Below are 14,185 nucleotides of genomic sequence, written 5' to 3'. Positions count from 1 at the left end.
TATGGAATGATCTGTCTGGATGGCATGAAAACAAATGTTCTTCACTGTACTCATTTCATGTTACAATAATAAAGCAAATCTATTTCCAATAGTTAGTAAAACCCAGGTCTCTAATTCAAGCCCAGAGATTCAAGATCTCAGCTTAAGTTAGTGCAATTCCTGAGTGCTGTAATGTCAGTGGTGATGTTAAAATCAGGCTCTATATAGATGCAACAGTACTAAAAACATTTTACAGAAAATAAAGCAGAGGTGTTCTGTTTGTGTCCTGCTCATATCTTTCTCACAATTTAAAATGTGAAATATGGATCTTGTAGAATTGTAATTAATTGTTGTTCATGGTCTTTTCTAACCGCAAATTGGGGTAGCACTTTACACTATATTATATTAGAGAAAGGAGTCTGAAGAACTTTGGAATGCCGTGAGGTTTTCCATAGTCCAAGTGAATACAAATTTTTTTTTACATCCATGCAGATAATTCGACATGAAATTACTTGCACTGGAAAGCTAATATGATTTCGTACTCATGATGTCATACCCAATGTCATTGTGAAGAAATTATAAAAATAAAGTTTGGATATCTCAGACTTTTTCTCTGAATAGTCTACCTACAGACATCTTTATTTATTTTAATGTTTTGAATTCCATGATCATGTTGTAATTAGATTAATATACCAACTGGGGTCAAAGCAATCCATGTAAAAGGTGGAGATTTCTCAAAGGTTTCATGTGAAGTAAGTGAGAGATATCTTAATCCTGTTTCTGAATGAGAATAATATGCACCATAAGTTGGACAATCCACATCAAGGGTGCAAAGAAAGAGCTACTTTTTAATTGGGGCGGCGATCAAGATTTTGAAGTCAGAATTTTGCGGCAGTTTTTCTGATTTGTGGAGTGACTAATCAGCAAGTGGCAGTGAGTAAATAGAGCAGTCAGGTCCGTGTTCAAGATTTGAAAAGCAGAGTTTCAAACCACTTTTCTCTGAGTTGGACAATCTACATCAAGAGTACTTGAAAAGCGCTTGGGCGGTGAACAAAGAGTTTGAAGGCAGAGTTTTGTGGGAGTTTTTTTGATCTGAGGAGCAAGCAATCGGCAAGAGGGATTCATAAGAAAGGGCCAATAGGTATAATTCATTGCAAGTGGAGCAGCCATTCTATCGAGCGTGCCAGTCTTTAGAATGGCTTTGGCTCATAAGGCTTAGGCAAGATCAAGCTTGAGTGAGAAAGATTGTCTTGTAAGTTACTCTCTCTCTGTTCTTATTTATTCCTTCCTCACCTGTAGATTAGTTGGAATGGCTCCAGGGGCAGTGTTCCGTACTGTGTGTAGGATGTGAGAAGTCTGGGCAACCTCCAGTCTCCTAGATAAATATACCTGCACCAAGTGCACTGGGCTGCAGCTCCTCAGAGAATGTATTAAGGAACTGGAGCTGCAGTTCAGTGACCTTCGACTCATACGGTAGAATGAGGAGAGGATATACAGGATCTATAGGGAGGTAGTCACCCTTAGGTTGCAGGAGACAGGTAACTGTGTGACCATCAGGAGAAAGAGGGGAAATGCACAGCCCATGCAGAGAACACCTGTGGACATTCCCTTCAATAATAAGTATATAACTTTAGATAACATTAAGGGGGACGACCCTCTAGGGGGGAGCAACAGTGACCGGGACCCTGGCACCGAGCCAAGTGTTGTGGCTCAGAAGAGCAGAGAGGTGAAGAGGACTTAGTCAGAGGAACAGAGATGAGGTAATGTGGGCATGATAGAGACACCCGGATGGTATGTTGCCTCCTTGGTGCCAAGATCAGGGACATCTCAGATTGTGTTCATGGCACACTCAAGAGCGAGGGTGAACAGCCAGAAATCTTGGTACATAATGGCACCAACAACATAGGTAGACAAGGTGAGGAAGTCCTGAAGAGAGATTTTAGGGAACGAGGTAGAAAGCTGAAAAACAGGTAGTTATCTCTGGATTGCTGCCTGTGCAGCATGTCAATGTGGGTAAGAATAGGATGATTTGGCAGATGAATACATGGCCAAAGAATCGTGCAGGGGGCAGGGGTTCAGATTTATGGATAGTTGGAGTATCTTCTGGGGAAGGTATGACCTGTTCAAAAGGGACGGGTCACACCTGAACCACAGGGGGCTCCAATATCCTTGTGGGCAGGCCAACTAGAGTTGTTCAGATGGGTTTGAACTAATTTAGCAGGGGATGGGAACTGGAGTGAAAGTGTGGAAGATGATGTAGTTGGTTTACAAACAGAACAGAGGCAAGGTATAGTGAGACTCCTAGCAAGGAGGGCAAAATTGCAGTCAACAGGATGAGGTCCAATGTAAAATCTGGACAAAATCGAGAAAGATAAATATAGGACTAAAGGTGTTATATTCGAATGCGTGCAGAATACAGAAAAAGGTTGATGAACTTGTAGCACAGTTACAGATTGGCAGATATGATGTTGTAGGCATCACTTAATCATGGCTGAAAGAAGATTATAGCTGGGAGCTTATTGCCTAAGGACGCATATTGTATCACAAGGACAGGCAGGAAGGCAGATGGGGTGGTGTGGCTTTGTTGGTAAAAAATTAAATTAAATCATTAGAAAGAGCTGACATATGATTGGAAGGTATTGAATCATTATGGATAGAGCCAAGGAACTGCTAGTGTTAAAAAGACCCTGATGGGAGTTATATACAGACCCCCAAACAGCGGCAAGAATGTGGTCTACAAATTACATTGGGAGATGGAAAATGTATGCGAAAAGGGCAATGTTACTATAGTCATGAGGGATTTCAATATGCTGGTAGATTGGGAAAACCAAGTTGGTGTAGGATTCCAAGAGGGGAAATTTCCAGAATGCATAGGAGATGTCCTTTTAGAGCAGCTCATGTTTGAGTCCACCAGGGGATCAGCTATTCTGGATTGGATGTTGCGTAATGAACCAGAATTGATTAAAAAGCTTACGGTAAAAGAACCCTTAGGGGCCAGTGATCATAATATGATCGAATTCACCTTGAAATTTGAGAAGGAGAAGCTAAAGTCAGACTTATCACTATAACAGTGGAGTAAAGGGAATTATAGAAGCATGAGAGAGGGGAGTTCACCAGAATTGATTGGAAAAGAACACTGGCAGGGTTGATGGCAGAGCAGCAATGGCTGGAATGTCTGGAAGGAATTTGGAAGGCACGGGATATATACATCCCAAAGAGGAAGGAATATTCTAAAGAAAATATGACATAATCATGGCAAACAAGAGAATTCAAAGCCAATATAAATGCCAAAGAAAGGGCATATAATAGAGCAAAAAAAAAGGTAAGCTTTTCAAAACCAGCAGAAAGCAACTAAAAAAAGTCATTATGAACATAAAGATGGAATATGAAAGTAAGCTAGCCAATAATATTAAAGAGGATACCAAAGGTTTCTTCAGATACATAAAGTGTAAAAGAGAGGCAAGGGTGAAATTTGGATCATTGGAAAACAATTCTGGAGAGGTAGTAATGGGGGACAAAGAAATACTGGATGAACTGAAAAGGTATTTTGCATCAGTCTTCACTGTGGAAGACACTAGCAATATGGTGGAAGTTCCAGGTGTTAGGGGTCATGAAGTTTGTGAAGTTACCCTGACTAGAGAGTAGGTTCATGGGAAACTGAAACGTCTGAAGGTAGGTAATTGACCTAGGCCAGATGGTGTACACCCCAGTATTTTGAAAGAGCTGGCTGGAGAAATTATGGAGACATTGGTAATGATCTTTCTAGAATCACTGGATTTTAGAAAGCTTGCGGAAGACTGTGAAATTGTAAATGTTACTCCACTCTTCTAGAAGGGAGAGAGGCAGAAGAAAGGAAATTATAGGCTAGTTAGTCTGACTTCAATGGCTGGAAAGATGTTGTTGATCGTTAAGGATGTGGTTTCAGGGTACTTGGAAGCACATGATAAAATAGGTCGTAGTCAGCATGGTTTCCTCAAGGGAAAACCTTGCCTGACAATTCTGCTGGAATTCTTTGAGGAAATAGCAAGCAAGCATATACATGGGAGAGTCGGTCGATGTTGTGTACTTGGATTTTCAGAAGGCCTTTGACAAGGTATCACAGAGGAGACTGCTTAACAAGCTACGAGCCCACAGTATTACAGGAAAGATTCTAGCATGGATGAAGCAGTGGCTGATTGGCAGGAGGCTAACAGTAGGAATAAAGGAAGCCTTTTCTGATTGGCTGGCAGTGACTAGTGCTGTTCCAGAGGGTTCTGTGTTGGGACCGATTCTTTTTACGTTATATGTAAATGATTTGGATGATGGAATAATGGCTTTGTTGCAAAGTTTGCAAATGACATGAAGATAGGTGGAAGGGCAGGTAGTTTTGAGGAAATGCTACAGAAGGACTTAGATAGATTAGCAGAATGGGCAAAGAAATGGTAGATGAAATATAGTGTCGGGAAGTGTATGGTTATGCATTTTAATACAAGAAATGAAAGGGTTGACTATTTGCTAAAATCAGAGGTGCAAAAGGATTTGTGCAGGATTCCCTATTAGCGGGTTGAGACTGTGGTGAGGAAGGCAAATTTGATGTTAGCATTCATTTCAAGAGGACTGGAATATAAAAACAAAGATGTAATATTGAGACTTTATAAAGCACTGATAAGGCCTCACTTGGAGTATTGTCTGCAATTTTGGGCCCCTTATCTTAGAAAAATGTGCTGAAACAGGAGAAGGTTCATGAGCATGATTGCAGCATTAAACGGCTTCTCATACGAAGAGCATTTAATGGCTCTGTGCCAGTATTTTCTGGAATTTAGAAGAATGAGGTGCGTCCTAATTGAAATCTATCGAATGGAGAAAGGTCTAGATAGAGTGGGTTTGGAGAGAATGTTTCCTATGGAGGGATTGTCTCAGACCAGAGAACACAGCCTCAAAATAGAGGGGTGTCCTTTTAGAACGGTGATGAGGAGGAATTTTTTTCAGCCAGAGAGTGACAAATCTGTGGAATTTGTTGCCACGCGCAGCTGTGGAGGCCAAGTCTTAATGTATATTTAAGGCAGAAGTTGATAGACTCTTGGTTGGTCAGCAGGGAAGGCAGGAGATTAGGGCTGAGAGGGAAAATGGATCAGCCTTGATGAAATGGCAGAACAGAGTCGACAGGCCAAATGGACTAACTGTGCTGCTATATCTTATGGTCTTATAAACTGGCTTCTAATTTGATATAGTTGCTGAGAGGATTTCCGTTGTTGAAAGAAATGTTCCTAATAGGGCCGTTTTTGGAAATAACTTTACACTATATCAGCTGTGTCTAATTTTAAAAGCTTGATATCATTTTCCATTTTTCACTATGATAAGCACAATGCTCCAACATTTAATTATAATAGTTTTTATTGATCAAAAGGCTGAGAAGCTACGAAATGAAAACAAAAAGAAACATGAAAATATAGTAGGCAAAACTCCTTTTGTGAATAGGCTTCGAGGAAATGTCAATCTAAAGGGGGCATCTTGCACACTACTTCTCATCCATTACAGCTATTATTGCTTCATGAGAGACCTTTGAAAAGTCCTTCTTTCTTTGGCAGTCCTTTGGGACCAAAGATGACTTGGTTGCACTTTGGTTTTCTGGCCACATTTTATTGGCTGCCTGAAGCCTGCCATGGTTGGTACATGCAAAGAAAATCTTATCTTCTCTACCAGGAAGAACAAAGACTACATAGAAGATGAAGAGGATATGCCTCTTATAACTTATTATGACTTATAATAGTGATCATCCACCAGAAAGGGAACAATAGGAAGTGATGAAGGATTTTTCAGCTGTCTGCTCCATGGAAAGTCATCAGACTGGCTCCTCCCAATGGCTGAAAATTTGTTCACCAAATTGCTGTGTGTTCATTCAGAGGCACAGTGGATGCAATCTTCATGAGAAAACAGCGATAAGAAATATGCAATGAGAATTATGCATGATCTTTTCACAAAAGCTTTTCGCTCTATCAATCAGGAAAGACTACGGAACACCCTGTGCAAATTCAGCACAACCTTATTTTTGTTCACAATAGCTTGCAAATCATGATTCTTGCAAATGGGTTGCACTGAAGACTGGTGCTAAACAAAAATGCACCATTGCACTAACACTATTCTCAATCCTTATCATGTCATATTGACCCTAACTTTTAACCTCAGTTTCCCAACAATAGAGCAAATACTCAGAACCAATAGGAAACTATTCAGGCTATAACATTTACACTCCAATATCAAAATCATCCAAAATCTCAGTATCAGTGAGGTTTAGGTTAACACCCACAGGTTAAGTGCCTTGCCCTGCATCACATAACCCTCTGAAAATAATGGTTCATGTTGAGACCTCTGAAAAATCTGAACCACTTCCCACAACTCAGTACCTACAACTCAGCAATATCAAAGATATCAAAGTTAAAATTCACCATTGTTTTCACTTCAGATTATAGACAGTTAATGTCATATGCTCATTATGGCAAGATTAAGCTCTGAACAACATTTCAGGAGTAGAACTCATTGCAATTTGCCTTCCCTACCCCTTTGTTGCTGAACAAGCCCTGCAAGAGGATTGTATCCTTTCCCACCCTGGCAATGAAGTTACCCAGGAGAATTAGTTTGTCTCCCATTGGGATGCAGACCAGAATTTTTTCAAAGTTGGAGTACAAGTCTTATATAACCATATAACCATATAACAATTACAACACAGAAACAGGACAGCTTGGCCCTTCTAGTCTGTGTCGAATGCTTACCCTCACCTAGTCCCACCGACCTGCACTCAGCCCATGACCCTCCATTCCTTTCCTGTCCAGATAGCCATCTAATTTTACTTTAAATGACAATATTGAGCCTGCCTCTACCACTTCTACTGGAAGCTCGTTCCACACAGCTACACAGCCCTGAGTAAAGAAGTTCCCCCTTGTGTTACCCCTAAACTTTTGCGCCCTAACTCTCAACTCATGTCCTCTTGTTTGAATCTCCCTTACTCTCAATGGAAAAAGCCTATCCATGTCAACTCTATCTATCCCCCTCATAATTTTAAATACCTCGATCAAGTCCCCCTCAACCTTCTATGCTCCAAAGAATAAAGACCCAACTTGTTAAACCTTTCTCTGTAACTTAGGTGCTGAAACCCAGGTAACATTCTAGTAAATCTTCTCTGTACTCTCTCTATTTTGTTGACATCTTTCCTATAATTCGGTGACCAGAACTGTACACAATACTCCAAATTTGGCCTTACCAATGCCTTGTACAATTTTAACATTACATCCCACCTGCTATGCTCAATGCTCTGATTTATAAAGGCAAGCATACCAAAAGCTTTTTCACCACCCTATCCACATGAGATTCCACCTTCGGGGAACTATGCACCATTATTCCTAGATCCCTCTGTTCTACTGCATTCTTCAATGCCCTGCAATTTACCATGTATGTCCTATTTTGATTAGTCCTACCAAAATGTAGCACTTCGAATTTATCGGCATTAAACTCCATCTGCCATCTTTCAGCCCTCTCTTCTAACTATCTCTCATCTGAAGCTACAAGGATTGTAATGATGTCAGTAGCATTTTGGTTCCTTTTTAGAAGGAGCCAAGGTATCATAAGATCTTCATTAGTTCCACGAAGGTTTGGGGGATGAAAGGTGTAGTTGTTGATTCACTGTGTTACTTTAATCTTAATGGCAAAGCTCACTCATTCTGTGAGAAGACAGCATCCCCACTGCCTTGAAATTTATACCAGTATTCTTGTCAGAATATTAATCTGCCAGGGTGTGACAGTAGAGCTGTTCAGGACATTCATTGTTGAGATTGTCCTGAGATTTTAGGCTGCCATAGGAACATGCAGTACACTCAACAAATATTAAAGATTTCTCCATCATTTATTGTGAGAAAAGCAATGCATTTGAAAATGGAATGATAATTTTCCCGAAGGAACCATAGAGGCAGTTCTTTTACAGGTAATAATGAATTTTAAATAGGTGCAATCATTTGTTAGGTTTGTTGGATATTTGCTGTTAGTGGGATTCTACCAATAACAAGGTGTCAAGTGACTATATTTTCTGGCAAAAGTAATAATATTCTAAAGTGAATGATTTTGTGAAAAAGTACACCACAGTATTTGGCAGACAGCCAATAGAAAATTATTATCATGCTAACATATTACAAGCTCATTTTGACCCATTCTATCCGTGTCATTGGGCCTCAACATGCATATGTAATGAATGGCTTTAGGTGGTTGTTCTTGCTATCTGCTCAGGTAAGGTCGCTAATGAAGGGATATTGGCAGCCTTCTGACAGTTGAGTAGCCTGGGCTACTTTAACACCATCTAATACACGCAATTCCCATTCATTTTAATAGGTGACAACTGCCCTGAAATGTTCAGGATGGAGTGAATACTTACGTGATAAATTGTAGCGCAAATCCAGTTACTGAGGGTTAATATCATATTGTGCCGTTTATCTTTAGTTTGAAGTAACAAATGCATTGCTGAAGTCAATTTTACCAAATGACACCGCAAATGATGAAAGAGTAACATGTTTTTGATTAAAAAGGCCATAAACATGATAAATATTAGCTTCTGTAATATCCATCTTATTTATGCTGAAAATAATAGAGAGGTAATGGAGGATTTTGAAATTAGTCATTCTGTAATCATTGCTGGCTATACATTTTAACTGCCTTGGAGAAATTCAGGTTTTGAGTGAAGCTTCTGATACAGGTTTTGAGGCTAGTAGCATGAAGGTAATAAATTTTACTGAATGTAGATTCTTGATGTGTTGTAGCTGTATGTTGTGGTTCCTGGTGGCTACATTTGCAGCAAAGGTTGATTGCTCGAGAAAATCAGGCTCAAAGTTGATGACCTGGAGCTTGAGCTTCAAACACTGTGATGGATCAGGGAGGGGTTCAGTTACCTGGACATTGGGTTTCAGGAAGCAGTCACTTCAAGTTCAGCCTGTGACCGGGGACAAGAGGGTATCATGTGACTGTGAGTGGGCTGGTAAGGGGATCCAAGAAGTAGTGTTAGAAGAGCTTCAGATCTTGAAATTGCCCAGCAGGTCTGAGATGTTTGCTCCCTGTGAGGGCTGTAGGAAAGATGAACTATAGCACTGTGCTTCAGGGAGCCATTCAAGAGGGGAGAGAACAGTGAAATGCAGTTGTAATTGGGGATAGTATCATCAGGGAAACGGACACGATATTTTGTTATAAGGATCGAGAGTCTCAAGAACCCATGTCGTCTGTCTGGTGTCCATGTTTGGGATGTTTCATCTGACCTGCAGAGAAATTTGGAGTGGGAGGGGAAAGATTCAGTTGTCATGGTCTATTTGGGTAATAATGATGTAGGAAGAACAAGGAAAGAGGAACTGCTGATAGAATTTGAGCAGCCAGAGAATAAATTAAAATCCAGAACCAATAACGTGATAATCTCTGGATTGTTATCTGAGCCATGTGTAAATTGGCATAGGGTTAATAAGAGCAGAGAGCTAATTGCATGGCTCAGAGATTGGTATGGGAGAAGTGGTTTGAATTCATGCATCGTTGACATCGTATCGGGTAAGGACAGAGCTATTTCTATGCGGTGGGTTCCACCAGAACCCTGCAGGGACCAAGGCACTTGCAAATTGCACAACTAGGACTGTGGATAGCGCTTTAAACTAAATCATGGGTGGTTCAAAGGCTTGGAAAAATATGGATAAAGTAAAAAGGGACGGAGAGTGCAGAATAAAGAATAAGACAAAAGGTTTAGAAAGAGATAAGAATTTAACCTTAGGCGATATGAAGACAAAATTGAGAGGAATGGTGGTGAGTACATACAGGACTTGAAGATGTTATATTTAAATGCACACAATATACAAAGTAAGGTAGATGATCTTGTAGTGCAGTTAGAAATTTGCAGGTATGACATTATGAGCATCACAGAGTCACAGTTCAAAGACTATCACAGCAGGAGCTTAACATCCAAGGATACACATTGTATTGAAAAGACAGGCAGGTGGCATGGGAGTGGAGTGGCTTTGCTGGTAAAAATAAAATCAAATCCTCAAAAAGAACTGAATAGGATCAGACGATATAAAATCCTTTTGGGTAGAGTCAAAAAACTGCAAGGATAAAAAGACCTTGATGGAGTTACATGCAGGCCTCTGAGCAGTAACCAGGATGTGGTGAACAAATTACAATGAAAGACAGAAAAAGCATGTCAAAAAGACAATGTTACAATGGTTTTGGGGGATTTCAATATGCAGGTAGATAGGGAAAATCAGGTTGGTGCTGCATCCCATGAGAAGGACTTTGTAGAATGCCTATGAGAAAAAGCAGCTTGTGGTCAAACCCATTGGTGAAAAAGCAACTTCAGACTGTGTGTTGTGTAATGAACCATATTATATAAGGGAACTTAAGGTAAAGGAACCCTAATGATGCAGTGATCATAAAATGATAGAATTTACCCTGCAGGAAAAGAGGATGAAGTTAAAATTGAATGTATCAGTATTACAGTTGAGCAATGGCAACTACAGAGACATGAGAGAGGAGCAGGCCAAAGCTGATTGGAAGGGGACACTCGCAGTGATGATGGTAGAGCAGCAATGGCTGGAGTTTCTGACAGCAATTTGGAAGATGCACCATCAGTTCATCCCAAAGAATAAGAAGCATTCCAAAGGGAGGATGAAGCAACTATGCCTTATAAGGGAAGTCAAAGACAACATAAAAGCAAAAGAGAGGGCATACAGTGTAGTAAAACATTGTGGGAAGCTGGAGGAGAGGGAAGATTTTAAAAAATTAACAGAAGGCCAATAAAAACTCATAAGGAGAGAAAAGATTCAATATGAAAGTAAGCCAGTCAATAATATAAAAAAGGGTACCAGAGGTTATAAACAAAAATGAGCAAGAGGAAACTGTGGACATCGGACCACTGGAAAATGAGGATGGTGAGACTGTATTGGGGAACAAAGAAATGGCAGACAAACTGAATAAGTATTTACTTCAAACTTCACTTGTGGAAAAATCTAGCCACAAGCCAGAAACCTGAGAATGTCAAAGGGAAAGAAGTGAGTGTAGTGGCTATTAATAAGGAGGGGGTCTCTGTGAAGCTGAAGGTCTGAAGATAGATAATTCACCTGGACCAAATAGACTACATCCAGGGTTCTGAAAAAGGTAGATGAAGAGATTGTGCAGTTATTAGTAATAATCTTTCAAGAATCATCACTTTGGAAAGGTTCAAGTGGACTGGAAAATAACAGATGTCACTTCTCTCTTTAAGAAGTAAGGAGGCAAAAGACAGGTAATTATAGGCCAGTTCACCTGACTTCAGTGGTTGGCAAGATGTTCGAGCCCATTATTAAGGATGAGGTTTCAGCATACTTGGAGGCAGACAATAAATTAGGCCAAAGTCAGCATGGTTTCTTTGAAGGGAAATTTTGCCTGCCAAATTTTTGGAATTCCTTGAGGAAATATCTGATAGCATAGACAAAGGAGGGTGAGTGGATGTTGTTTACATGGGTTTTCAGAAGGTGTTTGACAAGGTAACACACATGAACTGCTAAACAAGATAAGAGCCCATACTATTACAGGAAAGATACTAGCAAAAACAGAAGATTACCTGACTAGCAGAAGCCAACAAATAGGAATAAAGGGGCGCATTACTAGTTGGCTGCCTGTAACTAGTGGTGTTTCACACTAGTTAGTGCTGGATCCACTTCTTTTCATGTTATAAGTTAATGAAGTAGATGACAGAATAGATAGCTTTGTGGTCAAGTTTGCAGATGATAGGTGGAGGGCAGTCAAATGCTGTTGAGGGAGCAGGGGGTCTTCAGAAGGGCTTGGACAGATTAGAAAAATGGGCAAAGAAGAGATACAGTAGATGGAATACAGTGGAGGAACAACTATGGTCATGCACTTTGATAGAAGGAATAAAGGCATAAACGGGAAGCAAGTATAGAAATCAGAGGTGCAAAGGCACTTGGGTAGAGAAAATTGCAGCTTGAGTTGCTAGTAAGGAAGGCAAATGTAGTGTTAGCATTCATTTTGAAAGGAATATAAGATAAAAGCATGCGATGATGATTCTTTATAAGGCATTGGTCAGGCCACATTTGGAGTATGGCAAGCAGTTTTAGGCTGCATCGTTAGAAAGTGCTGGCATTGGAGAGGGTCCAGAGAAGGTTTACGAGAATGATCCTGGGAATGAAGGAGTTAGCATACGAGGAGTGTTTGATGGCTGTAGGCCTGTACTCGCTGGAATTTAAAAGAATAAGGGAGGATCTTATTGAAACCTATTGAATATTGAAAGGACTAGATGGAGTGGACATAGAGAGGATGTTTTCAATACTGAGGGAGTCAAGGATCAGAAGGCCCAGCCTTAGAATAGAAGGATGTCCCTTCAGAACAGAGATGAGGAGGAATTTCTTTAACCAGACGGTAATGAATCTATGAAATTGCTTGTATAGATAGCTGTGGAAGCTAAGTAATTGGGTATATTTAAAGTGAAGGTTAACAGATTCTCAATTAGTAGGGGTATCAAAGGCAATGGGGAAAAGGCAGGAGAATGGGGTTGAGAGGGAAAATAAATCAGTAATGATAGAATGGCAGAGTAGACTTGATAGGCTGAATGACCTAATTCAATTCATACGTCTTATGATCTAATCACACTGATCTTGCTCAGTTTTCTACATTGTGTTCCTAATAGATTTGTTTTTTTTTCTGGAAAAGTAAGACCAAGTGGATGGAAAGACCTTCATATGAATCTCTCTCATGATAATTCAAGCTTGAAGTTGCGCAGTATTAACGAATGTAGGTTTGTTGTTTATGATATCTCAATTCTTTAATTAAAGAGTTATTTAATTAAAGAGTTCAGATATCATAAACTACAATGTAGAAACTTGATTAGTTTAAATCTTCTGAAGCCATTAGTTAGATTACAGATTTGACTTTGGTCTAGAGTAATTATTGGATAGCAGGTCACTCTGCAGTAAATGTTGCTAAAAAGGGTTGTATCTCATGGAAGTGTATCAAACTCAGCTTCAAGTTTACAGTCAAAGGTAACAGCTATTTAGTCCGGCTGATTTAGTCAGAAAACGTAAAATATTGTGCCACAGTCTATTTATTGATATTAATTTATTGTTATGCGTTTTAAAAAAAATCTACATTCTGCGTTATTTCTTTTGAATTCTTCCTACTGCAAATTCCAGACAGCCTTTGGTAAAGATGGTTCTGGAAAACTGTTATGCTTCTGTTATATTTTCTTCCTGTATCACCATTATTGGGATGATATACACTCGGACAGTATACATTACATCTGTAGATATAGAGATTAATTAATGTTCTGTGAAGGGCAGAATGTACACTTTTACAATGGTGATTGAATTCGACCATAGTTGCTTATTCAATTATTTTCACTCCTAAACCCTACATCATTGTAAATCTGCATTTATCCTTAATTAACTGATAGCAATGTAATGAATGATTAACCAGGAATATCTATCCAAGAAATTCCATTCTGATTAAGACTGTCACTGGAATTTGGAAATAGTTACAAAGCGATTAAGTAGATATATACCCATATTAAATGCTAAGATCATACTATCTAATTAGCAAATAATGGTTCATTTTTTATTTCATTGGACATTCATTGCTGGAACATACTCATTTTTTGTCTAAGAGTAAGGTCTCAAGGTCAAACTGTAAGTATTGAGCTTGTCAGTAACTGACAATTGTAGGAGACAGTCATGCAGCTTGCTGATCAGACATTGGAAAAGAGGACAATGGGCAAGAACACCAGCCAGTCTCTGACACTTAATAGTGTGCTGGTAAGACAAGGTGGAGGTTGATGGTGTTATTGTGGCACATAGAGTGATCTCAAGAAAAGGATGACAATAGTTTCCTGGTGGCACAAAAATTATCCTGAACTTTTAACTTGCTTTTTGATTTCAACTAATCTGTAACAATCCCCTGAAGAGTTGCTAGTTTAGCCATTTGGGTTGAAAGGCACCATACCCAATGGCACATGTGCATCAGTTTCATCATGTGAATGTACCGCTCATGATTTAGTGTGATTCTTGTCAAATCACTATTAAGGATCCCAGCAACAGGATATCCAAGGGTAACTGAATACCCATAGATGACTGACTCCTCCAGCAGTTTCTTCTTTCTTCAATTTCTTATCACTTCTGTTTAACATTTTCCAGTATTTTTTAAGATTTCTATTAATAATTATCAATAT

At 39.5% G+C, this 14,185-nt stretch overlaps 1 protein-coding gene across 4 annotated transcripts in view; it reads right to left on the bottom strand.

Annotated features, from left to right (window-relative positions):
• tenm1 (teneurin transmembrane protein 1) overlaps positions 1–14,185 on the bottom strand; it is a 2,340,669-nt gene that overhangs the window by 181,012 nt on the left and 2,145,472 nt on the right. The gene's annotated exons all lie outside the window — the stretch shown is intronic.

Source organism: Mobula hypostoma, chromosome 10, assembly GCF_963921235.1.
Source record: "Mobula hypostoma chromosome 10, sMobHyp1.1, whole genome shotgun sequence".
NCBI lineage: Eukaryota > Metazoa > Chordata > Chondrichthyes > Myliobatiformes > Myliobatidae > Mobula > Mobula hypostoma.
Note: the sequence above shows the minus strand (reverse complement) of the source record. Positions and strands in the feature narration are given on the sequence as shown.